Here is a 27,806-nt window from a genome sequence, read left to right as displayed (position 1 = left end):
AAATCAATGCAGCCGTCATCCTCCTGACCTAAATCAAACCGAAACACGGCGCAGGTCTTTTCACACTGTTTCTGTACACAAAGCTATTGAAGAGAAAACAAACTTTTTGCTAGCACGGTGCTTCCCAGCCAAGTTCCTGCTGAACCACTGTGCTGCTCACAGCGCATGTGCTTTGGTAGCAGACAGAAGAAATAAATGAATCATCCAGATGAAAGAAAGCAAAGCCTCGCTGCAGCCTTTTTCAGTGCATTTAGTGCTTGTTAGTTCAACTTCAGAAACAAAAATCCCACATGAAGCGCTCTGGGGCAGCAGCATCTCCTCACATTGTAATATATGGTCTCAAATGGGAGCGACTCCCAAATTCAGATGGTGAACTGTGAACTGCCCCAGAGCGCTGTGGGGGGATGAGAAGTCCGGGGGAAGAAACGCAGAGGTCTGAAGGTTTGAAAAGGAGAAGAGACAGAGCTGAGTCCGTGCTGCTCTGAGCTCTGTTTTTCCATGGCAGAAGGCATGCGAGCCCAGCGCTGAATCACAATGAACTCAATAACAGATTAAAATGAGACATACTTGTGTAATAATAAATCAACAGCATTAATACAAGCTTATCTTCTCCTAACTTAGAAGGGGGAGGTGACAAATTGCACTTAGGGAAAAATAGTTTTACAGTTGCTAGCACAAGCCCAGCGTCTATAGGAGACTGCTAAATTTAGCAAGCCAGCTTTTGATTATAGCAACGGAAATGAATTCAAGGGGCTTTTTTTTGTGTTTTTCTGTTTTATGGAGAGCTCCAGAATGTTACTCATCTTCTTGAACCTCCCACCATAAGCGGAGCCTTCAGAGCGCTGCCCTTCCTCCTGCTCCTCCTCCTCTCCCCCCTGAGCTCCTCCAGCTCACAGCAGTGCGGGGACGTGGTGCGGGCTCACAAATCCCCTATCTCTTGGCTGGAGCTGTTTGGCTCTGACAGATGAATCAGAGAAGTCCATAAACGTCTGGAGGATTTGTGCAGACTTTTCCTTGTATGACTATATATGGCAACTGCAGATGGAGTTATCTCCCATCACTTCAGCCCAGGCTGCAAACTTTTTACCTTATTCCTAATAGCAGAATTCCTTGATCTGCAGTGCCATGGAATTGGACAAACCATCAGATCCTTTTCCCAAAAGCATTTTCCCACTCTTTACAAGACTGTAGAAGCAATGCGGGACCATGCTTGCATTAGGATAGGTGGAGGTGTCTGTCAGGCACAGTCAGCAGCACAGTGTGGTGGGCTGGGGCTGGGCTTGGTGATCTCAGAGGCCTTTTCCTGCTTCCAACATACCTCAGAAGTGACAGCCAGAGCCTCTGAGGGCTCAACATGGAGAAGGCTGTGGCTCCTCAAACCCAGCAGTGAAACCTGGGCAAATAGGCTGCAAGAATGGAAGTTAATATGGAGTTTTGTGAATGCAACAGAGTGATGGAGAGCACGGCCCTGAGGGATGGTGCCGTAAGGATGAGCTGAGCCAGGAGCTGCAGGGACTCAGAAACTGCTTTAGTGAACTGCTTCCATTAAAGCGTCGTAATGAAAAATATACAGAGTAAAAGAAACAGAAGCACCACCTCCTGAAAAGCAAACTGCAAGAGATGGTGGAACAGCAGGGAACAGAATGAAGAACTGAACAAATTCCCTGGCTGCTCCGGGGCTGTGTTCCTATCAGCTCTCCCAGGAGAAGCATAAGGACACAGCATCAGGGATGGCAGCCCAGCCCCTTGGCAGGCAGCCCCCCCTGGATGGAAGGGATGGAGGGACAGGAGCAGCCCTCACAGTGTCACAGCCCTGCAGACCTGAGGAATAAGGTAAATCACTTGTGAACGGACCCCTCACAGCACACAGTGCTGTCCCACACGCTGTGTTTGATGCTGCTCTTGAAGTTATCATCACAAAAGCAGGGAAATGTTTCATTGCCATTATCAGATAATGGAAGCACAAACAGCTGTTGGCTCCTATTGCAAGAGGAGGGGTGGAATTCAGCTCTGCTCCTTATGCTTTGTAATAGCGTGGAGCTCAGCGATTCCACTTCCATCCTTCTGCTCAATACTTCTGACTATGGAGGTGCTGAGGCTGTGGATGGGCCCTGGGCAGCCTGAGCACTATCCCATAGCACAGGGGATGGAGCTCTGTGAGCATTAAGGTCCATTAAGCCATTCTGTGATTCTGAGATTCTGTGCTTCACAGATCCTCAGACAGAAGTGCTCCATCACATCATCTGGAATGGGGTAAAACTTGGCAGAGGTGCATTGAAACAGCAAAAGAAAAGAAGAAAAGGAGAAACTCCAGTCCCAGTAGTGTGAAAATCACCGCTTATGCAAACTGGAGGACGGCAGTATAAATCACACTGCTTACATTAACTAATCAGGAGTTTCAGCTGATGTAAGTAGGAAACCAGAGTTAGGAAAACCTATTAGTGAGCTGCCGGAAGGTTCACTAATGGCTGTTCTGCCCCTTATCAGCTGCACAAACAACAGTGGGCATTAAATCACCCCAGTGACCCACCGAGCTGCCCGGTATGAGGGGTACGGAGCTCAGCTCAGCCAGGGGAGCAAACAGCACCCAGGGGCCCTCAAGGGGTGGACATGGAAAGAGTTAAAGCTTCAAACTGCCGTTTTACACCCCCCCCCAATCAAGTGTCAGCTGTGATAAGCCAGAATTAACAGCCACTTCAAATGAAAGGGGGGAAAAAAATTTCTTTGTGCTATTCTAGGTATTTTAAGTTGCATATGAGCATGGTGTCTAAATATAGACGGCAACAACAAGAGGAGGCATTGTCCCTTTGGGCACATTGAATATTATCTCAGAATTCCCATCTTCCTGGGCTGAGCCTCTGTTTTCTTTTCCTCCTTGTTACTTTTCGTGCTCAGCACAGTGTGTGTTAACCCCTCTTTGGTTGCAGATAGGTCAGTTTAACCAAGAGCGGCCTTGTGACTCCAAGATCATTGGTAGTTATCGCCATGGGATTAGAAGAGCACCAGAAATAGTTGTGTTTACTTAATGTTGTCACTGCATTAGAACGAGATTTATCTAAATAATGAGGCCCTAGAATAGCAACGTATCACTTGAAAACCGTGTGTCAATAGGGCTTGAATGTGAAGAGGATGTGACACGAGGCAAAAAGATTCCGTCAACCTAAGGATAGGAATTGACATTTTTCAGAACAGATGTCATTGATAATTCATAGACGCCTTTAAAAATTAAACTTCATATAGAATCCAGCTTAAAAAATGGAGTGTTGTCCATGTTCTGAGTGCATCGGGTACATTAAGCACAAGTGTACGCTTCACTCAAAGGTATTTAAATACTTGAGAAGTCAGGAGCAGCCACGTCAGCTGGGTCATATTGTGTTCAATATTAAAGGCTCACAGCAGCCTGGAACTGCTGTGTGCACATTGAGGGTGGTGAGGCACTGCACAGGCTGCCCATGGAGTGGGGCCCATCCCTTGGTCAGGCTGGAGGGCTGTGAGCACTGATGGAGCTGTGGGTGTCCCTGTGCACTGCAGGGAATGGGACTGGATGGCCTCTGGGGGTCCCTTCCATCTCAAACCATTCTGTGGTTCCATGATTAACACCTCATCTCTGTTCTTAAGGCTAACACACTGCTCTTGGTTCTGCCTCTCTTAATTCTCCAGCCACTAAGCTGAAGACCTCACACACACCAAGGAACGCCCTATGTTCAAAGCAAGTTTTCAAGCAAGCTCAATCCTGAAGCCAACGCTGCACTGAGTGCTCTGGTTCTGTATGAACACATCATACACTGACACCAGAACTCCCTGCACCATTTATCACAGGGCAGCACAACAGACGCTGCCCACCTCGCTCTGTAATTGCACAGCACTGCTGACTGGATGCCGAAATCCCGCTTCCTGCTCATGGCCAACATAAATCAAAGAAAAAAATCGGCTCTATTAAATCTATTTGCTCTGGGAGAACGGGGATTCATCATCTCCTAAAAGAAGTGGTCAATAAGAATCAGACCTGCTTAGTGCAGGCCTGCGTGAGTTGGGATGGCATAGGTGAGGCTCTGGTTGTGTTTGGAAGGGATGCATGAACAGGAAGGTGGATGCTGTGCTTATTTCAGTGTGCCGTGTGTTAAATGCATGGCAAACACAGAGGGTTATTCCCTCTGCATCTCCTCAGGGATGATCCGTAACACATCACCATGAGAGACACAGGCAGGAAGAGAGCACACAGAGCTGCTTGGAAAGTAAATGTGAAGTGGGTATTTCTGGTGTGGCTGTCAGAAACAGCAGCCTGTCTGCATTGCACGTGGAAAAGTGACCTTGTGTTCAAGAAGCTACAGCTCCACTGCGGCTCTGCTGGTGCAGAAAAGGGTCCCCCAGTGATGCTCAATACAAAAAGCAGTTTGGCTTCACACTTGGGACAAGAACTTGATCCCACAGCATAGAAAGGAGGCTCAGATAGCACAAGCACGTAGTACTTATGGAAATTAATATAGCAGCATTGTACTGACAGCTTTGGGAGTTGTCAAATTAACCACCAACGAATCTCTTTTTCTCCTCCCATTTATGAACACGACGGTCTCATTCTGCTGCTGTTGGAGTTCTGTTCCAACACCTTAAAGCCCCGTGTGGAACCCACACCCTCCCAGCCAGCCCTGTTGCAGTGCTCCCAATGCGATTAAAGCTCTCTCCCACAGCTCCCAGCCAGCCAAAGCCAGCCCTGGACGGCCACGCTGCATCTGGTTTCACTTTCCAGTAACAAAACAAAACTCTGGGGCTATTATCTGCGAGTTCCAGCACGAAGGCTTCCAAATACACTTTGAGAACAAATTTAATGCTTGTTTTAAACCGAACTGACGGTAAATACCGAAGTGAAACCCAGCTGATGAGATTGCAACGTTTTCTGTCTGATTATCTTCCTGAAAGACGAGCTTTTGGCGCTCAGGATGGCTGTGCTGGAGGATCGATTTCCTGTTCGCATCAAGGCTTCCATGCATTTGGTTCAGCTGATGTTGGAGGGTTTTGGTCCGCCCTGGATGCAGGACCAGACAAAGATGGGGCTGAGATAAGGGCTGCAGCCAGGGCTGAACTCCGTGGGTGCTCCCATTGGACCCAGGGATGCTGTGGGCTGTGTGTGCTCAGCCCAGCATACAAACCACGCACCACATCCAGAACTCCATGTTTTGCTTTCATTTTTTTTCTAACGTGCCAGCAGACATTTGTGAGATTCATTCCCCTCCTGCGTTTGATACAGCCAAGGAGGGAAATGAGATTCGTAAGCTATAGCCTTCATTCTGTTCCAAAATATTATCCCAGTAGCTAAAAAAAGACATGATTTGCTCCCACTATTGTTCCTTCTGACAGTTCCGTATTGCAGCCAGCCCTTCTGCCGCTCGGGATTCAGAAGTCATCTTTATATACTGTTTACTTCTGCGCTTCCTCCACTCAAACATATGATTTTACATATTTGTGCTGAGGAGCACAAAGCGAAACGCAGACGGGACGCACTCGCTCCGCGTTGGCCTCTGCCCCAGCACAGACCTTCAGACAGGATACACGAGGACAGACGGCCGTGGGCTGGGGAAATGCTGCTGACACGAATAGCAGACAGGCAGCGAATGGGAGCCCGCAGCTCCAGGAGCCATTTCCACGCCGCATCCTTCCCCAGGAACATCACAGGGTATGAAAAATGAGCCTTGCTGCTTGTGCTTTGCTATCACAGAACGGCTTCGGTTGGAGGGGACCTCAAAGCTCAGGCAGTTCCATGCCCTGTGCCATGGGCTGCTCCCAGCTTGAGCTGCATCCACAGCCCCAGCACCTCCAGCCATAGGGCAGCCCTGCTCTATGGGCAGTGCAGATCCTCACCACCCTGAACACAGCATTCCTTCCCCACATCCCACCCAAACCTCCCTCTGTCAGGTTAAGGCCATTCCCCCTCACGCTATATATATATCCCAGTTCAGCCCCCAGACAGAAGCAGTGCAACCAGAGGCATCTGCTGCTCTTTTTATTGCAATAGTTGCCAGCCGCATTAGTATAAATTTGCAGAGTGTTTTAACATATTTTCATTCGAGCTTAATTAATTTTCACAGGAGTTCCAGCTTAATTAATTTTCACACAAGTTTGAGCTTAATTAATTTTCATAGAACTTTGACAATTTCCTCATTTGTTGTTGAAATCACTACCCGACTTTTCCATATGCGAGGCAACCAGAATAATATCAGCTCGCAGAGTCGTTCTTGGACTTGTTTTTGTATTTCACAACCAAAAATACTCCCAGTGTAAACTGTTAACTGAAGCCCTGACAAGTTTCGTTATAAATATTCCCAGCTTTAAAGAGAAATTTGAATAAATTCACTTAGTGTATATGCGAGGCACAGTTTAGGTCTGACAGCTTCAGATTGTGCCTCATTTATATGGAGCAGCGATCAGACTTGGTCGGATGTGTAAGAGTGGAAGGAGCATTGGGCCGAGTGCTGCTGTATGGGATGCACACAGCATGGGGATGGCTACACCTGCATGCAGCTCACACTGCTTATCCATGGGCAGGCTGCAGCCAAACCCCTTCCCTCTGTTCTCTGTGCTGCCCAGCACCGTTTGCAGTGCTCAGTACCTTCACAAAGCCCTGCATGGGAAGATCACATCTCATGTAGTGTCTTTTGAGATTCATCTTCTGGTCACGTAAGCTGTGATGATAATCTGTTGTGTGCGATGCTAAATCTACTATTACTCCATTAAAATGTGCTATAGTGATAATTTGTGCACTCTTACACTGAAAAGAGAAGTGCGTTATGAGATGCTGCACAGAGCTGTGCTGCCCCATCCCTGCGGTGCCCCTGGCTGTGGATGGGTCTGTGCAGGCTGAGCTTTAAGGTCCCCTCCAACACAAACCTTCTGTCCCATCTTTCCCTCATCTGGGACTTCAACCCAGCTGCGTTAGGGCAGAATTCTTCAAGGTAAGAGCAATAAATAAAATGCATTAAGAGCCCTCGGCACAGACTCTGAACCAGTAGGGGCTCTTGCCCACCTCTGGCTGATCCCACTGCTCCAGCTGGGCACAAAAACCCTCCCTGCCCATTCCTTCCTACTAGACAATTAATGGCAATCTTGTGCTTTCTAATCAACCTACAAGCTACCAACAGAACAATCCCTTTTCAATCACTCCGATTGTGATGTTCTCATTACACAAGCTCTAAGAAGCTGCAGGCTTCACGTAGCAGCCTTAACTTCCAACCCACACTCAGGTTACTTTAGATGGGAGTGCTGTTGAATTTTCCTGGTTAAGCCCCGTCATGTGAACTGCTGGGAACTGGTTCCAGGTAACTTATTAAGCACCGGTTGGTAGATTCAGAATGGCATTCTCAATCATCGCAATCTTTTCCGACCTTGGCTGCCCTTGTCAAAGGCCACAGTCAGTTCCAGTCCTGCAGTTCTTGGTGCTTTATCTGCCAGCAGCAGCGCAGAGTCAGACCAACTGAAAGGGCCATTTCCTGACATTAATCTCTTGTAAGAGACACAGGGTGCTGGGACTCACAAAGCAGTGACCTCCCTGGTGGAGAAGAGGAAGGGATGTGGGGAGCAGTTCCATTGCTTCTCAGAACAGGAGCTTTTCCATGTTCAGTGCTCAGAAAGTTGGACTTGATGCCCTTCAACTGAACCACCCAGTTCTACTCTAAATGTGATCTGTGCAGCTTTGAATGATGTATGCCTTACTCACAAACTGCCCTGGGTTGGGAGCTGTGCATTTTCAGTACCCACTGATGCTGTGCTGTTGGCTGTGTGCTGGGATGGCTGGTGTGGCACCGACCTGCTCACGTCCATCCTCCTTCTGCCCTAAGAGCAGCTTAAGGTGACTTCAGTCCAAATGGCGCAGGTACCTTTCAGCATTTAGCAGTGAGAATTACTAACCAATTCCCCGGATAATTAGCTGATAAAAAGTGCGTTTTTACCGTGGATTGCCAAACCAACCCTCCGCTAATCAACTCACACCACCTCCCCACTGCATCAATTAGCAGGAACACTTTAACAACAGCACAAAGGAGCATTCAGAGCTGGGTTGCACAGAGCTGGGGGTGCTCCAATGACGGCAGGTGGGAGGGGGCCCTCATTCATCCTATGTGAGCTGGAAGCAAAGCACACCGCAACCCAATGGAGCACCAAGCTGGGCCCTGAGCTGTCCATGTAACTGCGGGCTTTGCTTGTAGCAGCCCAACCAATATGACTTTGTTTCCTCCCTGGGCACCGATGCTGCCCGTCATGGAGCAGGGATCACCGAGCGCTGCGGTGCTGGGCTGCGCAGTGCTGGAGGTGAAGGCATCTGAAAGCCAGCACTATGTACAGCGTACACATGGCAATTTGTTACTGTGAAAAACCATCTGTTTCTCGGTATTACAATTCTCAGAGGGGAAATTATAGCTAGCGTTCAACATAAAACATCAATTTAAACCATCAACTATTCATAATTTCAATTCTTTATTGGAAACCAAGGACATAAATGTCAGGGAATAAAGCAATATTTCTTTTATTAACTGTTCCATTCATCTGGCTATTAAATAAAACCAGGACCTTAATAAATAGCATTAGCCTTTGTACTGACAGCCACCCCAACACGCACCATAATTCTAAATAAAACACATTATATTCCCAGTATCTTTTGGCTTTAAAGCACAAATTAGGACTAAAAGCATTTGGAAAAGTATCCTGTATATGCAAGGCTTTAAGGAACGACAGCCACAAAACAACTCCCCCCACCATCTGCAGGCAGGTTCCCACTAACCCACATCCCACCAAGCCACATCCCAAAGGACACAGCGGATCCCAGCACTGATGCTGCTCACCTGCTGCCAAATGGAATCATCCTGTTAATCTCACAGATACAACGTCTGCCTCAGAAATACTAATAATAATTACAGCAGTAATAATATTAAAGGAGGGAAGGGATGGAGAGCAGGGGAAAGGAAGAATGGCAGCTTTGGGGCATGCTGCTTACAGCACGTCGTCACCCATCACTAGGAACAGAAAGGTCTGTATTTGAGTTATGGGGTGTTGCAGTTGCGCACAGTGCAGTGTGCACTGAGTGGGACACAACAGCCCCACTGCCATCCTTTGACACTCTGCACAACTCCACCTGGTGTGATCACACAGACATGGAGGAGCCGCCCCAAGTCATAGAGGAAGAGCAGAAGAGTTCTCTAAGAGCTGAGGAGTCCTAAAAAGTCCACAGATCTCTGCTAATGTTCACATAATTGTCCATTATTCCTCGTTGGGAGCAGCTCCCTGCTCTTAGCACTGCCAGCATGGGGTACTCAAGAACACCATTACAGGGGAAAGGAAGCACAACTGTAATCAAAACAATCATTACTCTCACGTTCATTTAAATGCAGAGTGAAAAAAAAAATGAATACAGAAATATTCACTTGAAAGTGAAAGGTAAGAAATTAACTTTTTCCCCATGGACATCAGAAACCCAACCTCAAAAACCAGGGATTACTTGTGCATTTTTCACACCCCTCTGGAGCACACATTAGTTGCTCCTCCTGCATTTAAATGACTGTGACGGTAATCATTGTTTTGATTACAGCCCTGTTTCCTTCCGCCCAAAATGGGGTTCTTAAGGACCACACGCTGGCAGGTCTAAGAGCAGGAGAGCTGCTCTTAAGGAGTAGTAATGGACGATTTTAAGTGTTATCAGTGAGTCCACGGACTCTATGAGAGCTGCTCATCTCTTCGCTGCATGACTTCTCCCAGCTCCACACACAATAAAAACCATCGTGCCAACATTAAGAACAAAACAGCAAGATTAAAACACAGTTGCTCCTGGTTAAACGTAAAAGCATCTTCTCCGTCTCTTAAAGCTCCTTTATGAAGGCAGAACAAGGATTGTGAAGCCAAAAGAGCCCCCAAATGTTCAAAAATTGGGCTATTGGGAGAAAGTAACAGTGATGCTTGGCTTCATTAACCAGTATTAACCCCATGTATCAGCCACAGAGGCTGCACACAGACTGACAGGCCCAGAAATAAGCAAGGCACTATCCCAGGGAGGAAGGAGTGCCCTGAGAGCTGGGAAACCCATCTGAAATCCTCTGTCACGTTTCTTATGACGCCTCCAAACTGCACCTTCCCAGCACACACCACGTAACAAACGCTATTTCAGCGCTTGTCAGGACGCCTAGTTAACCACCTTTAATAAGGCACTTAATTTCCTTACAGTATCTATTACTTGCATCCCCCGGAAAGTTATCAATTCTGCCCTCCCACCCCTTGTCTTCATCCATTAACATCAGCGAGCTTCTGAATAAACGCATACACATGCATCTCCCAACTGGGTCTCCAGTCCGTACCGTCACTGTGTGTTTACATCACCGGACTCAGTAAATTCAATCACAGTGTCAGTAGAACCACCTCAGACTTGACTCTGCACATTTTTAAGGAGTAAAAAATCAGGGCAATCAACTTCTGTCACACCTTGTTAAAGCTGCCTTCAGGTTTCGGAGCGTGTACTGGAGCATAATGCTGAGCAGGGAGAGCCCTGGGACTGTGCTCAAAGAGGAGCACGCGTGGTGCAAAATGCACAATGAGATGGAGGCAGGGAGCACAGGGCTGGAACACAATTATCAGCAGCTGGTGCGAGATTTAGATGCCTTTACATAACAAACTGCCCAACACCTCTGGTCACCACCAAAGCAGAACATTATGGAGTAGATCTTATAATGGGAATCAAATCTCAGCTCCAAATGGAGAACAAAGAATACAGCCCAGAAAAGAAGGAGATGGAGCCTAGATATCTTTACCAGCAACCAAAAAACCAAGCACTCTACAGAACAAATAATAACCTGCTTGTAAGTGCATTGAACACTTGAATGGAAGAATGAAGAATTGAATTGAACACTGAACACTGAATGAAGAACATTTTTCTTAGTGCACCTTGCTAATATGCTTTGCAAAACAGTACAACAGAAGTACACACCTAACCTCCATCTTTCCTTAGATTTCCTTCCCATTTCCCCTACCTGACTCTCTATACCAGTTTCCAATTTCCACCACTAAAATGAAAGTTAATTCATCGAGTGCAATAAGAAGCTCATTTATTCCCTCCCAAACGGTCCCTTTTAAAGCATATTGCATTTCTGTCAGTAAGCAAGATCATCAAGGAATGGGGAACTTCACCTTTCTTGGATGCTTTGCCTTGAACCTGAATTAGAGGGGAAACAACTGCTTCAGTCAAACAGAAGAAAATCAAAAGTAACTGCATAATTAATGGGCAAGTCAGTGGGTTTTATTTAAACCAAGACAAGGTGTGTTAAGACAAGACTTGAGAAACAGAGGTCCAGTCTCCTGCACCACACAAAACACACCTTTCCACTGCGCATGAGAATGCATTTCCTCGCAGACTTCGTGCACAGGAAGAATCTCATTTTCCTTCACTTCTAACCCAGACCTTTGCAGTGAGTGCTCCTATCTCCTGGGACCCACATTAGGATCAGCAATATTTGCACACAGGTCTCCCTTGGTCACTTCTGTTTTCATGAGCCCAATCTGACCTTAAGCTGCATTTACCTTCAGCTGAGCTCTGGTAACGCTGGGTGCTGAGCCAGGAGCTCCTACTGTGGGTAGCTGTCATCATCTGGATGCAAAATGGAATAATTCTAGAGACAGCTACGGTGAAGCTTTTAGAGAAACAACACACTTAGTGCTAAAATGCATTTCAACATGACTTTATTACACAATTGGAAAGGCTTTAAGAATCTAAACAAGGAGCTGACTCACGCACCTGTATAATAAGAAGCAGAATCTCTTGTTTGATTTCTACATTTTGAGCCAAAGAAGGCGAAGCCTTAAAAACAATTTAGTTCCTTGCAACAGCCTCATAATGAATGTGGGACCGTGCTCCTTCCTTACTTTGAAAAGCTGCTTTCACAACTGAGCAGTTGGGATTCTGGCACAGCAATTCCTCCGAACCATAAAATCCTGAGCATGATTTAACATGAAAATCCGAGGACGCGGCTTTTTGGAGGCTGCCCATCTGAAGGTGCATTTTCCCACTTGCAGGAAAAAGAAACAAGAGGTTGGGAGATTTACGGCTGCTCCAGTTCAGCTGTCCATCGTGCAGCGGCTCTTAGAAAGAGGAATGGCCCCGTCGCTGGTCTGTGTATTAATTCCCTTTCCTTCCACTTCCTCTCTCCCTTGCTGCTGGTTATTGTCACGACTATCTGAGGTAATACGTGATGGCATTTTTAGGAACACAAAAATATTTATAAGATCTGCCCTAATTATGCTCTCCCAGGACTACCTGCTTCCCAAGATATCTTCCTAACTGGGTTTCTGCGCTCCAATGGTCTGACAGCACTGGGCTGGCTGATCTTAGTGGTCTATCCAACCTGAACAACCCTATGGATGTGTCGGCTTAGAAAGAACACAACAATACATAGGAAGAACACACGCTTACAAACTAAGCAGACACGGGGCTGAAGTTTTCACTGCTGTGCCAGCTTTGATCCTCAAGAACAACAACAAGATTCGCACAATATTAAAACATGCAGCACTTCCAGAATGTGCACAGAAATGATTTACTTGCCAGTGTAACACAACCAAACGTTAATGGGACCACAACAGATGTTCAACTGCAAACAGCAACTTGAGCTGTTTTGGACCATACAGAATGTGACATGCAAAAACTCTCTGATAGTAAGTTTGTTCCTAAGGGTGGACACTGCAGACTCATTCAACTGTAGCATTTTATAGGACATACCTCCTATTTCTGAGCCATTCCCATTTCAAGATGTAAAAAACCCTATTAATTTTCCCATAGGAACATGTTGGTGTCTGGGAGACACTTTGGAATCTTTCTTGAGCAGAAGTGCTCTATAAATATAGAACATGTAATTGACATCTCAATGACCCTATCATGATGAGCTATTGAGTAAAACTCTGCTCTTCCCAATCGTCCTTTTCAGTACAGAAAACATAAATCTTCATCAGCATTGAAAATGATGGCGCTTCTGAGGTACGTCCATTCGGGAATCTGCCTGATGACCTTTTGATTTTGATGGTAACAGCCTTGTTGTAATTACATATACACTTACATTGGAGTATTTAAAGTGCTGTTGGAGATGAGATGGGCAGCGGTAAAGACAGACTGAAATCAATGGGGCTGCCTGTGCAGGAGCTCGGACTTACTTGGGGGTTATGACAGCCTCTGTCTGCTGGAACAAGGGCTGGGATTAAGCAGAAAGCAGGAAAACTGCAAAGTTTAACTGACAAAGAACCATGAGTTTAACCAAAGGGGGATTGGCCTGATAAATCCTCCTCTTATCAGCAGTAAAAGAGTTAGTGCTGTAATTGTAAGGTGTTGCACGATCATTTTCAGGTTTTAAACAACTGCCTGAAAGTGCTCTAATAAAAATGTAACTGATAATAAAAAGATGTTGCAGCAACTAAAAGGGAATTAAAATCATGCTTTCGTTTGTTCTGAGTTAAGGAACAATGGCAGGATTAGCAGGAAACTATTACGAAATTAATCTGATTAATGCCTAATAAATAATGAAGCTGTACTTAAAAGGGTCCACAGGCTTCGCCGTGTCGGAACGTGGATCCTACACATGATGCAAGATTAAAAAGCAGGATGCTTTCCCTATTAATTAAATAGCAATACCTGAATCCTCCTAAAAACCAAGAACAGGGAAAGGAAAAAACAAAAGGTACAGCGTGTTTTAAAAACAAACTGTAAGCAACTCCACCCTGGTTACAATTGGTTTCAGAGTGACTGCTGGACAAAATGCCATTATTTGCTGCGTTGAAAAGGACGGGACAGTGTGGAAATAGGCATTATTTCTACGTAGAATCTCCCATATAGGGCAAAACACAGTGCCAAAAGCTAAGAATGAAGCTGCAGGGAAACTCACCTGATAATCCCTACAACACTCGTAATGATGTTCTAAAGAAGCATTTTGCAAGCAAGGAAAACGCCAATAAATGCACCAGTGGCCAAGGGCCAGTTGGGGGTAACCAGGCAGATTTACAGACAGTTAATGGAAGTTATGATCTAAATGTAAAAACAGCTCCTAAGGAAGTTGCATAGGAATTGAAGGGGAGGCCACAACTAGAAATAACAGCAGTGAACGTGTTTCAGTGAACTACCAACAAAAGCAATCTTCTTGTCAGAACCACTATCTAGCAGGGAACGTGAAGCTGCTGAATTAAAATACTTCCTACCCAATGATCTCGCCCTTAAGCTAACGTTAGAGAAATACGAGGGAACATATTAATTCTGTTCTCCGTATCAGATTATTACTGGGTGACACTATCAGGAACTCATTATGGAAGTGAAATAAGTCTACAAAGTGATAATCACATCTGTTGAATATCGAAGGATAAGAGCTGGATCCGATCAGCCAGGCATGATCCCAGAAACTCAGACCATAGAAATAACTCCTCTATGGAGCCAGCATCCAGCCCAGGCATTTCAGAGCACATCTAACAACAACCAGCTCCTTCCTCCTGATTTAGTGAGGCACCACAGGGGTCAAATCCCGGCTCACCTGCATTACAGACACTGAGACCAGAAGAACTTCTGGAGCAGCCCTAGAACGTCCCTCGGTAAATGCAAATAATGTACATTTTTCCCCCCTTTCTCTTTTCTAAGATGGTATTAAACACACGCTGTATAATTCTGGATCTGCTATATTTATATTGTATCACTGCAATTACCTGATGAGAGTTCAGCGAGATGGCTTGTAATTCTCTTTACAGCAGTAATTTAATGGAGTCAAAATAACAGAATAAGGAACAGAAAATAGAAGAACGGTGTAAAAAAATGGCAATTTTGCTATGGGAAGTTGGGACTTGCCATTTCAAATTAGCAGGAACCATGAAGTGGGCATTACTGACAACGTGAATACAGTAATTGGGGTTGATTTCCTGGCACTCTGCCGGATCCTCTGACGAGCGCCTGCGAGTTAATTACAGCTCTCCTTGCAGAGTGGGGACACTCAGCAGTGACGCGGGGACAGCAAATACTCAGCCCTCCATTGGGGTGAGGGAGGCAGAACTCTGCTGCCCGTCCCATTAAGGGAAACCCATGAGGAAATTCAGAGCAACAGTGCAGTGGGATGTCACGAATAAACAACCTGGAAACAAGAAAGAATCTGCCCAACCAAAGGGTCATCATTTCACCCATTAAAACAAGCCACCTGCACCCAACACTCTGCAAGATTCCTAGCATAACCTTTGCCTTTAACTGGTGAAGTTTAATTAATTTGGCAGAACTACATAACTTCTTTCTATGCGATAACTAGCTGCCCTCCTGGGTTTCTTCTGCAATCATTTCCTTTGATTAACTGCGCTGTATTTACTCAAATGAACACATGTATTTCATACATGTTACAACAAATTAGAAGAGAAGAATTAAAAAAGCAGCCTGCCAACTTAGGAACTGAGCAAGTGGAACTTCTGAATTAAAGCAGACAGCATTATTAGCTGATTATTACACGGAGAGCATTCAGAAGAAAGAACATGCCCTTTCCCTTTTCATTTGGTATTACCACTGATTACACGATATATCTTAAATTATAATTTGAGGTAAAACTATGATTAAAAATAATTTAAATATTGCACAACACGTTAATTGCTCTGGAATGTCTTCACCTTTGTTGCTGCTCTGATTGCAGGCAGTGCAGGGTCTCCAAGTCAAGGCCCAGAGTATGTCGCATCATGGCGGCCATTGGGGCCTATGGGACGGGAGGATGTGAACAGCCTCTCTGCATCCCCTGCTGGCCCCAAGGCACTGACTGCACTCAGGCAGCAACATGGGACCCTTCCCATGGAACTTTCTGGTATTAGAAAGGAAAAATAGAAACAAGGGAGCAACTGTCCCAGTGTCCACATCACCAGAGCTCTTTGCAGGTGACCTCCTAGACTGGGCATCCCTGGTTAAACATCATCACCCCATCCTTCAGTGAGAAGCTTGGTTTGATCAGCTGGCACTGCTAGATGATTCTTTCATGAGAAACATTCCCAAATGGGGAACACTGCACATCCAGCTTTGAGGCCAACAACAGGCTTCCACATGATAAAACGGAGCTAACCCTGATTAAGGCAGTTGGTGAAATTTAGGAGTCTTGTTTAGACCTGCTTGCTTCAGTCAATGAGAAAAGCAAGAACTTCAGGCAACTTTCTGTAGCTGGGGTCAAATTAGGGGAAAGGAGAAGCTGCAATGTTGTCTGTTTTTTTCAATGCAACCACAAGGAATCAGTCTCCCCAGATGAAGGGAGGACAGTGACTACACCCTTGCTGTAAGCCAAAAAGTCATTTTAGCACAAGAATGCTGCTTATTTTGTTAAATCTGGATTAATCTGCAAGATCCAAGTCTTGAGATACGCACTGCAGGAGTCTGGGCACATAACTCCACAGAAGGATTACTGAGCAGCCTGCCCAACTTCAAATAAATGATCTTACAGCTCTTTCCATCCTTAAGGATTCTAAGATTCTAACCAGGTACCTTGAAGACTAATTTCCCGAAACAAAAAGCAAACATCACCTTCAGAACACTAGAAATGATCAACCTCTGGAAGTTTCCTTTGATTTGGTGTAGAAAACAATCTCTGACTGTTAGTGTTCTCATTATCTTAGCACAAACTACCTGCTAATTAGCTCATGTGCGAGAAATACAACAGAAAAGCTCAGCTGAATGTTTTAAGGCACGAAGGTTTACTGATGACAAGGATGGAGATCCCTGCCAATCCATTCTAACTGGGAAGTGTTCGTCTGCAAAGTGTTTTATCAATATTAAAGCAATACCGGCTGCTACTGCACCTTCACACCACCTCACTGCATCATGTTGTATACAACAACCTGGCACCTCAGCTGAACACATAACACTCCACAGAGCTATTCAGAAAAATCACATTATTTATACTGATCTGAAATAAAGTCCACACGGTCCAGCAATACAAGGAGGCAAGTATTAGAAATGTACCATTTCCCCCTAAAATTTCTAAGGGAAAGACCTGGAACTCTGACCTTTCTCAGTCCTTTCCTCACTGGCCAAGAAACAGCACAGCACCGCGCCTTGTTTAATCCCTTTCTTTCCATTCTCATCTCCCCCTTCTGCTCTTAGAAGCTCAAGAAGTATTTAAAAACACTCCAGTGCACGTCTGCCATCCCCGCTCAGCTCTGAGCAAAAGCACTGCTGAGCTTGAGAACCTGGAGAACTATTTAAGATATTTTTAGAGTATTGATAAGCGAATAATCTTCGGTTTAAAGAATTCCCATTAAGGAGTGATTGTTTTCCTTTCTGGGAATTAGCTGGTACCAGCCTTAGGGACTCCACCCAGCAGCTTTGGGAGTTGTCTTTTCTTACTTAGTCATTCTGCATTGGAAGGCCTCCAGCCAAAGATCCCAACCTGCAAAGACCCTGCTTTGATAAAGGTGAATATTGTGATTTTTACTGCTAAGCATCTTTTTTCCTACCTACTGACATTGTGGCTACTATTTCCTTTTTTATTTAACCTAAACAGAGTCACTTCATTCCCAGAAATAGCTCTTCCTCAATAGACTGACATAGCTTCCTCAATAGATTGACTTAACACTGAGGACTTTCCAAGCCCAATGTATTGGTTTACTGGTTATCCTTCCATTATCTTCTATGGCCAACAAATGCAGCCGTTCAATGTTCTGGATGTTCATTAATCCCAGTGTTAAATTCTGATTCCTGGCACAACTTTAAGGGTACCAAAGCATGGGACACACAAGGTTCTACAAACACGACGTATCTGACAACATCAACCTGTCCATTGGGCTGGGTCATTGGAATGCACATTGCCAATTTAGGGCTCTGAGAGCAGAGAGAAGTCAGCAGATTGGTAAAATTAAACTGCTCGTTTCAGTGGAAACAGTTCTCAGCAGCAGAGATTTGGTGGATTTTATATAACATCTTTTACAACTGATGGTGTTTGACTCCCAGTTTTTTTATTCCTGCATGGTAAAACACAAGCACTTATGAAAGGGGCGTGCAACCAATGCCAGGCTTCAATTATAGACCTTTGCATTTGGCAGCAGCAAGTCGGGACTTGAGAGCCATTTTCTGCTCCTTCAGATCACCCCGCTCGCTAAAGGAGGAAACAAATCTAGTGATGTTATTAGCACTTAAGTACCTGCTTATCCTTAAAAGCTGCAAAGGATGCCACATCTAAGCACTTTGCATTTGCATGTATTGACAAGGAAATAAAACACTTTTCCACCCTTTTTTATAGAACTGAAACCAACGGGAGAACAGCTGATCCTGGGAACTATCAAACTGGTGAGCATTAACATTATAACTGCTATTTTTCCACATCCATACATTGTATGGGGTCGTATCTTAGTTATCAGAGTTGTTCACTGCTCCACGCGAAGACAGTCAGTCTCTTTTTGAAGTCATAAAATGAATATATATGATCAGCTACAGAAAAGATAACATTCATACCCACCAAAAGCCTTTGTTTCTGAACAGCAGCCCAACAGCACACACTTGGCCAATGAATCTATCTCCACAACATATTTCTGATGCTTCAAAAGCTCACGGGCAAAAAACATGTTGTGTCTCTTTCCTCTGTTATCAGGAATAGGAATATCAAGGAATGCAGACATCTTTCTTCCTTGCTCTGAAATTACACTGATTGGAAAACAGCACGGCAGTATTTAACTTTGGACAAGCAGCAGGTTTTAATAGTCAAAAGCTCTTTAAAACATATGTTGTAAACATATGAGTTATAACTCATGTAAATTAATACTTACTAGAAGCTGTTTTCCGAGCCCTTACTCAGGTACACATCTAAAGATGTAAGAAACTGAAGCAGGTAATATGAACTCACAGGTTACGTTCCCTAGGAAGGAATCTTGAAGGCTGGGGTTGATGGGGGCATTTTAGAGCAAATTGCCACCTGAAATTGGCAAGAAGTATCCTCCACTGAAAGCAGTGGGAGCAGAGCCTGAGCGGCTGAGCATCCCTGTAGATGTCCCTGTTTGCTGTGGGGAGCTGGACTGGATGATCTTTAAGGGTCTCTTCCAACACAAAGGATTCTATGATTCTGGACTCACATGAGCCTCTACACTCCTTTACTGCTGACAAAGAACAAAGCTCTTGCACCAGCGAACCACAGCTTTAAGTCTAAAGATGCTCTTTTATTGGGGAAGGATATTGCCACGCAATAGAGCTTGCCTTTATATGCCACCATGAGGTGGGGAAGAAGCCCTCAAAGCATTATGTTAATCTCCTGAGCAGAGGGAATTGCCATTAAAAATGCTACTCAGACAGATGGGCATCTGTGGAAGCCTGCTACACAGCCTCATCAAACTCATTAAAACTATCTTTAAGACCTGGGCTTGGGAGTATAATCCCTTTAAGAAACCTGCAGACTAGGCTGCAAGAATAAAGATACAGTGGGAATAGAGCTGAAAAATACACGAGCTGGATGATGTCCTCCAGCACTGGGACTCATCTGACAAATATCCATCCTCTATGACCATCCTCAATGCAATGTGTTTATTGACAGGCCAAAGTCCAAGCAGTCTCTATCAGAAAGACATGACTAAGAGCATTCATGTCCAAGACTGGATTATTTAAAACCAGTCTATATATTCAAGTTACCCGTGTACCTGCTCCTAGTGAAAAAGGCAATGCAGCACTGAGTGACCTTCATCACCATGCCCAGAGATGGACACAGCATCCCTGCCCTGCACCAGGGATAACAGCGTGATCCCTTTGGGATCAACTGGGTCCATAAGCAGCCTTGCCTTTCCCTCAAGGCTTCCATGGGAAGCAGGAAGGTGAGCACAGCGAGCTGCCAGCCATCCTGCAGCTGAGCAGCACCAACCACCCAAGAGGTGGTTGCACGGTTTTGTACACATAAAGCTTGTAAAGCACTTTAGGAAGCTGCAGGATGAAAAGGACTATATAAACGCGAGATATTATTATTATTAAACCAGTGATCTGACAAGAAGAGACAGCTTTTCAAATCCGTACAACAGCTTGAGCTGAAGAGATCAGGGAGTCTAATTTGAAAAAATAATAATTTGAAATGAATCTGAGGATTAGAAGTGGCAGCTCTTTTGTGGATTCGCCATGGCAGGTAAATTTAGTAGGCTACTTTAATTTTGCATCGTTTTAACTCCTGGCAATGTCCTGTGCATTGAATCTGACAGAGAGACAGAGTGTTTGAAGCTGTCGTGGCTACGTTTTAGTCTCTCAATTTTACAATCAGTGTTTGAATCTGCTGCTACAACTGTGGGTACGGAGATCAGAGGCTTATCAAAGAGGCATCCATTTCAAAGACAAGCAGCAGCTTTGACTTCATTCCTTCAGTGCTTAAAATTCCTGCAAAAGCAGATGAGCACACGGCAAAACAGGTCGGAAAGAAACCTCTCTCTCGGCTGTAAACCTATTTTAGTATTAATTTTTTAAGGATCTATTTTGGTCTCATGTAAAATGCGTGTGTTTAGCAGAGATAATCCTCTCAACAGGTGAGCTTAATATATTCCTCTTCCTGTAACTGCAAGTACATTTTAAACTGGCTTATTGCTTTATCAAGCATTAATTGAACAACCACTTCAACCAGTTACCTGATTTTTTTGGACTAAAAATGTCTTCCTAACAAAGCGTCACTTCACTTCTTTTATTGTTGCCCTTATTTTCACTGCATGGATGAACCAGGCGCACCGCAGGCACAAGATGTGCTGCCTGCAATAAGTGCTTGGTTTAAAGGCACAATGCTCTCCAGGACTGCTGCATGCTGATGGCCACATTCAACCTTTGACTTAGAGCTGAATCTCAGCACTCTGAGGGCTGACGGCATCAAGACCTCACCAGCATTGCAACCTATCCTAGGGAACCTGCCAGGAGTTGGATTTGATGATCTCTAGATGTCCCTCCAGGCCCTATGATTCTATGACAACACTTAGGTCTTTGTGGCTTCAAGTAGCACCAGGGGAAGTTCAGGTTGGGTATTAGGACCAATTAGGCAGTCGGCATGTTGGGGGGCTGTTGGGGTTGGATGTGGAGATCTTAGAGGTCTTTCCCAACCATAATGATTCTATGACCCCTTTCGACACGCAGGACTGAGGAGTCCCAACACATCCAGGCACTGTAGGGTTGGAACTACATGATCTTCAAGGTCTATTCCAACCCAACACAGTCCCTTGGCATCACTCTGCAAACCCAGACGTGGGCAGAGCACAGACCTGCTGCAGCTTCTGAGAACCTTCTCTTGGAAAGTCAATGTATGTTCAAGAAATAAATAACCACCTCTATGCTTAAAAACGCAGAAATATCGCCATAAATAAGCATTAGTGCTCTGCAAATTGTGAAACCACAATTTTATGGTTTTAAACAGAGACAAGGTGGAATCGTGAATGGTAGCAATGTATTTCAGATGAAAGCTTTCAAGCAGATGAGAAATACTAACAGGAGTTGGAACCTGAGTAACTACAGTTGCATTAAATTCTTCCATCTGCAAGTCCATTAACATTTTTTAATGGTTTTGTATGGCTTTTATATTTATTGGGTGGGTTTACTCCTGTGTGAGTCATACATATTTATTGCCAGGGTCCAGATAATGGTTATTAATAAAACTCCTTTTATTTGCATACTGTCTTGAAGCTGGTCTCAATATTTACAGCTCGACCATAAAAGAATCCTCAAAAACTCTCAATATCGTGGCTTTACTTTCTGTATATTTTTACCTTTTCTGTTTCTTCCTCTGAAAATGGGGAAAAAAAGAACAACCTGGAAAACGCATTTTGTTTCTCAAAAGCCTAAAAGACACCGATTCTTTCAAAGGATAAAAGCACAGTTTTCTGCTGAGGAAGTAAGAGATCCCAAACTGAAGGCGAGCTGCTCTTTATAATTAAGAAAACACATCCATTACTGCACATAATTATGAGCAGTAACAAAAGCTCAGTATTAAAGCGGGTCCACTGAATCTCTGGAACCATGCCTGCCAACCAAAACACCTACTATGAATTTAGTAATGGGTTACGCAAACATAAATTACAAGGCCAGACATTTTAAAAGGGGGGAAAAAAAAAAATAGAAGTTGATTTATTGTCACGTTGGAGACACGGCGGGATAGAAGCACAATTTCATTTTTCCATATATTCATCAACGCCGCGGATGTGTTAATGCAAAAAGAATTCAGAAATAAGACCGGCTCTCCTCTGCTCTAATTCTCGTATGTCATTCAAGTCACTTGAAAACAGTCACCAGGAAGCCTTTAAAACATAAAGTAAGGAAAAAGGCAAAAGATGCAACAAGTATGTGGATGCCAACAGGTTTGAAGAGGATTTTACCGATATTTCTCTTCTCAAACGTTTGCCATCCGAAATCTGGCCCTGCAAAAGAGCAACTGAGCAGAAAGTTTGCTGCCTTCTTGTTTGTTTTCTAAAGAGAAACGCTCTCAGCTCCGCACCGCAGTCACTTTGTTAGTGAGCATTTTCCCTCAGTGCATTAATCGTTTCTGCTCTTGTTTCAAGTAGATCCAACTTTTCACTTATCCACTGTCAGAGCAATGAAAAGAATCCCTCGTTACTGGCAACTGTTATTAAAAGTTATTCACGACAACATAATAATTTTAATGAGAACAACATGTGCCTTTAATTACACCTGAATGACTTTGAGGTGGGCCAGTGGATGAACTGGAGGAGACTCACAGAACATTTGCTCACCAAGTTAAAAGGAAAAGCGCCGATGGAAGATGTTTAATTATTTCTTCTGGTAAGCGCACACAGGAAGGAAGAGCATGTTTAGATGCTGAGCCTTGAAAATAAGCCCACCTACTGTTTTAAGGGTCTGAGTGAATTCAGGATGTGAACTTCAGACTTGCTTTGGGAGCATTCAGCCTTATCGCTGTGGGATCTGCATCCAACTACCCAGTTTCACACTTACCTGTATAAACAGAAGACTGGAGCACCTCTCCTATGAGGAAAGGTTGAGGGAACTGGGCTTGTTTAGCTTGGAGAAGAGAAGGCTCTGGGGAGACCTCACTGTGGCCTTCCAGTACTTGAAGGGAGCATTTAAACTACTGAAATATATAAAATGTCCCTCGTTCCTCTCTTCTGCAATGCAAAACACAGCACTCCTGGCAGTACTGAGATACAGTATCTGCAACTGATGCTGCTAGAACAAAAATACATTCAGCTGTCAAGCATGTTTAACCAGAAAAGCGCTTAAATAGAATAAATCAAAATCACCAAGAGCAAGTGGCTTCAGAGTAATTAATTACTTGAACCACATTAACACATTCAGCTCAATCAGATGTGCCTCCTTCTTGAATATTTTTGGAACTCCTGAATAAAGCAATCATCCATATGTCTCCAGCTTTATCCAAAGACTCTCGAGGTAAAACGTGTTGAAAACTGATTATCCTGAAGGTATCTGTCTATGTTCTAGACCTGGAAGATAAGCCCTACTTCCTCTGTTCTTATTATCTTGTCCCTTTACAGAAGGACACGGCAATGTTTTACATCAGCAAGTGAGGTATTGTAAAGTTCTGCTGAGGTTTTAAATACATGAGGAACCTTAAAAACACGGAACAATTTTATGATAGAATTGAAAGAACATTGATAATGACAATGTTTGAGTCACACACAGAGTAGGAAAACAAAAAGACTCTTTCTGAACAAACTGCTTGTCTGCAAATTCATTGCTTCCTAACACCAATCTCTCTTCAAAGCCACAGGGAGAGTGAAGAAGAGAACTGATGCTCCCACAGTCATTTTCTCCTGCACTAATTTTCAAGTATTAAGTATGGAAAGGCATCTAAAGGTGGTTCTTTTCATGCCCTGCCGTGCATTGAGATGTCCAGTTTCACATCACACCGAGCTGTGCTGTGGCACAGGACTGTGCCCTGCTCCAAACACAGCCATCCCAGGGCTCCCCATGGAAGGGGAGGAGGGCCATCCCCACACTGTGCACTCCCATGAGTGCAGGGAATGCAAAGCAAAGCTGTTTTTAACAGGAGAAAGAAGAACCCAGCTCTAGATGGCAGCAAATCAATATCCACCCCTGTGCTGTGCATCTCTGGGAGCTTTGCTAAGCAGGGGATCCTGCAGACCAGAGCTGAGCATGCAGAGCTGTCAGGATCCCACCATACTTCACTATCTGCAATTAGAACACCGCTCCTCTCGTTCCAATTGGTGGTTTTTTTTCTTTTCTTTAAGCTTAATTTGATTATCTTTCACTGCAGACCAGCCAACCCAACCGAATGCACCAGAACCAACGGAGACTTGAGTAATTCTGGCAGGTTGGATATTGACAAACAGAGCCCTCGTTTAATAGAAACTGAGCTCCCCTCCTTTACTTACAGCTGCCATAGGAATGCCACCTCTGTAAAACAAATGTGGGTCTTACAGACAAGCATCACCTTCATACATGGATCCCACACAGGAGCAGGATGGGTCGGGCAGTGAGAGAAGCCCAGGCTGTTTGATTTCTGGCATCTTTCAATATTCCATTTCCCAGGGCATTTAAAAGCTTTGCTCCAAGAACCCCCTTCTGCTGTCTGTGCTTACAGTTTCCCCCCTGTCCTTCCCTAACTGCTGATCCAATCTTTAATCTGCTTTGCAAAACACAGCTGCCCATTGGAGCATTTTAAGGTAATCTTGGCTTTCCAAATCTCACAGACAGAGCACATTTACAGCCCAGGAACAACAACGAAGGGCAACAGCAGGGAGGAACCCACAGCTCAGCATCCCCCCAGGAAAACACAGAGCGACCAAAGTCATGAGCTGTGGGGGGCTCCTGCGGGCCCTTGGATGCAGACCCTCCATTTTACCATCCTTATTGCAGGTGAGACTGACAACAGTCAGCACAGCTCAGCGATTCTCTGTTTCAGATGGCTAAATCAGAAACACTGAACTGCCTTCTGTTACAATCAGAATTAAAAAGAGGCCAAAAAGTGTCTGTCCAGGTGTTCACATTCACATAAGCAGCAGTGCCAGCCAACCTCACCACCTCCCCTTGTACAGCTGTGTGCACAGCAGAGCCCATCCTCACCCAACCTTCAGGAGTCCTGACTCTATCACTCCTCAGGTCTAAAACTGGACAGGAACCCACTTCATGACACAGCCACACCAACAGCCAGACCTCATTAGACACTGAGAGCTGCAGACACACCTAAGCACAATACAACCTGCTATACTGAATGACCTGCTGTGCAAAGAATAATTAGCGTGCATGCTGTAATGCATCGTTCTCCTCACTGAAATACACCTTGCTTTGGGAATCAAACTCAAACATGCAGCTACACAATGACTGAGGATTGAAATGCTGCCTCCTAGATTAACATCCCAGCATGTCAACTCAGACCTGGTACTCCAATACTTTGCAATATCGAGCCCTGCAGTAGTTCCAATAAGCACGAAAATATTATTACATTTCTTTTGCAATGTGATAATTTGCAAAGAAGGCAGAAATAATCCCAGCAGATCTGTCACATCTTTTCAAGTCTCCTAAAACAGCAGCATAAACATCCTCAACTCCATCAGTAGTTTTTAAAAGTCCTTTTCTGCTATGCACGAGATTGCTTATGGCAGACACTATGGAAAGTCTAGAGGACACCTCAGACAGCAATTGATAGGAAACTCAAGGCAAACGACATTTGTTTCCTGATTTATGGTGGGAACAGCAACAGCTGAAGGCAGGAGATGCCTCAGCAGACCAAACCACTGCTGCACCAGTGGGGATGCATCCAGAATGAGCAATGAAAATGGAAAGCAGGGCTCTAGAGCTGTTATATTTAGAGATTCCATCCACACTCTTTACAGGAAGAAAGATGTTGCTTCATCTTGGAAATTTTAATTAAGCTGTATACTGACTTATCTATTCAAAGAACAGTTCTGCAAGCCAGCAAGTTTGCTACTAGAGTTCTCTTTGTTATTATAAAGAGTATGCTTGAAGTTCAGTAACATGAATGGGTCAGCTGGGAAATGCCAGTGGCTCACTGTGCTTCCTGCCCACCTCAGGGAAGGTCTTATCACATGGTACAGGTTTTATGATGGAGCTGAAGTTTTGGAAAACAAATCAGATCGAGGTGCCCTAACATTGCTTTCTGTCATCCTCCTGCCCTCCAAAACAGTCTAAGCTTTGAGTATTACTCAGTATTATTCCTTATCTTTCCAAAAAGTGCAGGGCTGGATTTTTTTCCCTGCCAGTAACCTGCTCTGTAAAAACAAAACTGGCCTCAAGAAATCACCCTGAGATGGATCCAGGAGTTTGCTGTCCCTCAGGAGCCGGCAGCTGCAGCCCCAGCCTGCAATTCTCCTTACAGGAAAGAAAGGAAGGAAGCAGGAAACTCAAATAAGTTTTGGAGAATGAACTTCAGCTTCTAGCAAACAATTCAAAAAATGCGACCCCAGACAACAGTTTATTTTCTGAATTCTGTATAGTTTCCTATACCTTTATATTGTTTCACTTCTCTCCGTTCCCAATAGAAAATGAGTTTGTATCTATCCTATACACAACCACACGTGTGTGCACAGACACACTGCACACAGTATCATAGCCATGGAAGAGTTTAGAAACCACCCTCTCCATCCCTGCAGCACTCAGCTCCCTGAGGTTGGCCCAGCACCGGTCCAACCCTTCGCACACCAGCTGGAGTGCAATGCACGGCCGTGGTGCAGAGCTGTGCCCGCAGCTCAGCGCTGACCTTGTTGCATTTCCAGTGAAATCAACAACTGAACTTCGTTTGATTCTTGGTGGAAAAATGAGCATCTTTGAAGTCATGCCCTTGATGTAGATTTATTTATGCTGCAAAACATCACTCGCTACACCCAAGCGCTACAAGAATTAGGTTTAACTGAATAATCTTTCTTTTTTTTTTGCACTTCTCCAGGTTTTACTTTACAACAAAACTTAGAGTGAGCCTGACTGCAGGATGACGCTCAGACCTGCTCTGAGAAGTCACCTCCTATTCTAATACTCACAACACAGAATGGTCTCAGCAGAGAACATCATAAAAACCGAACATTAAGAACAGAGCCCCCTAAACACGTTGGCTCCTTACCTCTGGAGTGTTCTTCTTGAACTCCCGACTTTGCTCGATAAGTTTCTTCCTGGACTGCTCGCTTTCATCTTGCCGGTTGGCCAATATTGTTGCTGTGGCATCGAGTTCTCTCTGTCAAGAAAAAGAAAAAGGACCACAGTTAGAGTTCAGTTTATTACAGAAATCCAAATAACATCATGTCTGAGTCCATCACATGGCCTGGGATAGCCTCCCTGTTTCCACTCCAAAAGATGTTTATATATATATATCTATGAGCACCTGATGGAGCTGCGGGTGTCCCTGTTCATCGCAGGGGAGTTGGACCAGATGGCCTTTAAGGTCCCTTCCAACTCAGTGATGCTATGACATACATACACACCGCCCAAGTTCACTCCCCACCAGTTCCTTTGCTCAAGACTCTGCTTCCAGGATGCCACTGCACTGATCCCGACTGGACTGAATGTGTCACCTTGCAGTGCATAAACCAACAGCACAATCTTCCCCGTCTGTCCATCCCCTTCTTGCAATACTTCCACATAACACTAAAAAAAAAGGCTCAGTCCTCTACTCAGCCACAGACTCCATCCCCAGATCACTGGGAGTAATGGACTGCAGTAAAAATAAAGCAGATGTGGCTAAGTTTAGACAGTTGGTTACTTTTTGTGGGGGCTGAATGCTGGCACCTTCAGCAATGGGATGGAGATGTGCTCCATGTGACCCCACAGCCTGAATTAAGGAGGGAAAAACTCCTTTCTGCACCTTCCACCTCAAAAGAATCAACTTTTTTCCCCTTTAAGTCTT

General features: G+C 44.6%; 1 protein-coding gene across 3 annotated transcripts in view; it reads right to left on the bottom strand.

The window, feature by feature from the left end:
* Nucleotides 1–27,172, bottom strand: part of CUX1 (cut like homeobox 1) — a 151,227-nt gene extending 124,055 nt beyond the window's left edge. For all 3 annotated transcript variants that reach the window (XM_032448384.1, XM_032448385.1, XM_032448386.1), the window contains exon 1: nucleotides 27,027–27,172. The gene's annotated coding sequence lies outside the window, so the exon portion shown is untranslated. The remainder of the gene's footprint in view (nucleotides 1–27,026) is intronic.
* Nucleotides 27,173–27,806: the final 634 nt, after the last annotated feature.

This window comes from Coturnix japonica, chromosome 19 (genome assembly GCF_001577835.2).
Source record: "Coturnix japonica isolate 7356 chromosome 19, Coturnix japonica 2.1, whole genome shotgun sequence".
Classification (NCBI taxonomy): domain Eukaryota; kingdom Metazoa; phylum Chordata; class Aves; order Galliformes; family Phasianidae; genus Coturnix; species Coturnix japonica.
Note: the sequence above shows the minus strand (reverse complement) of the source record. Positions and strands in the feature narration are given on the sequence as shown.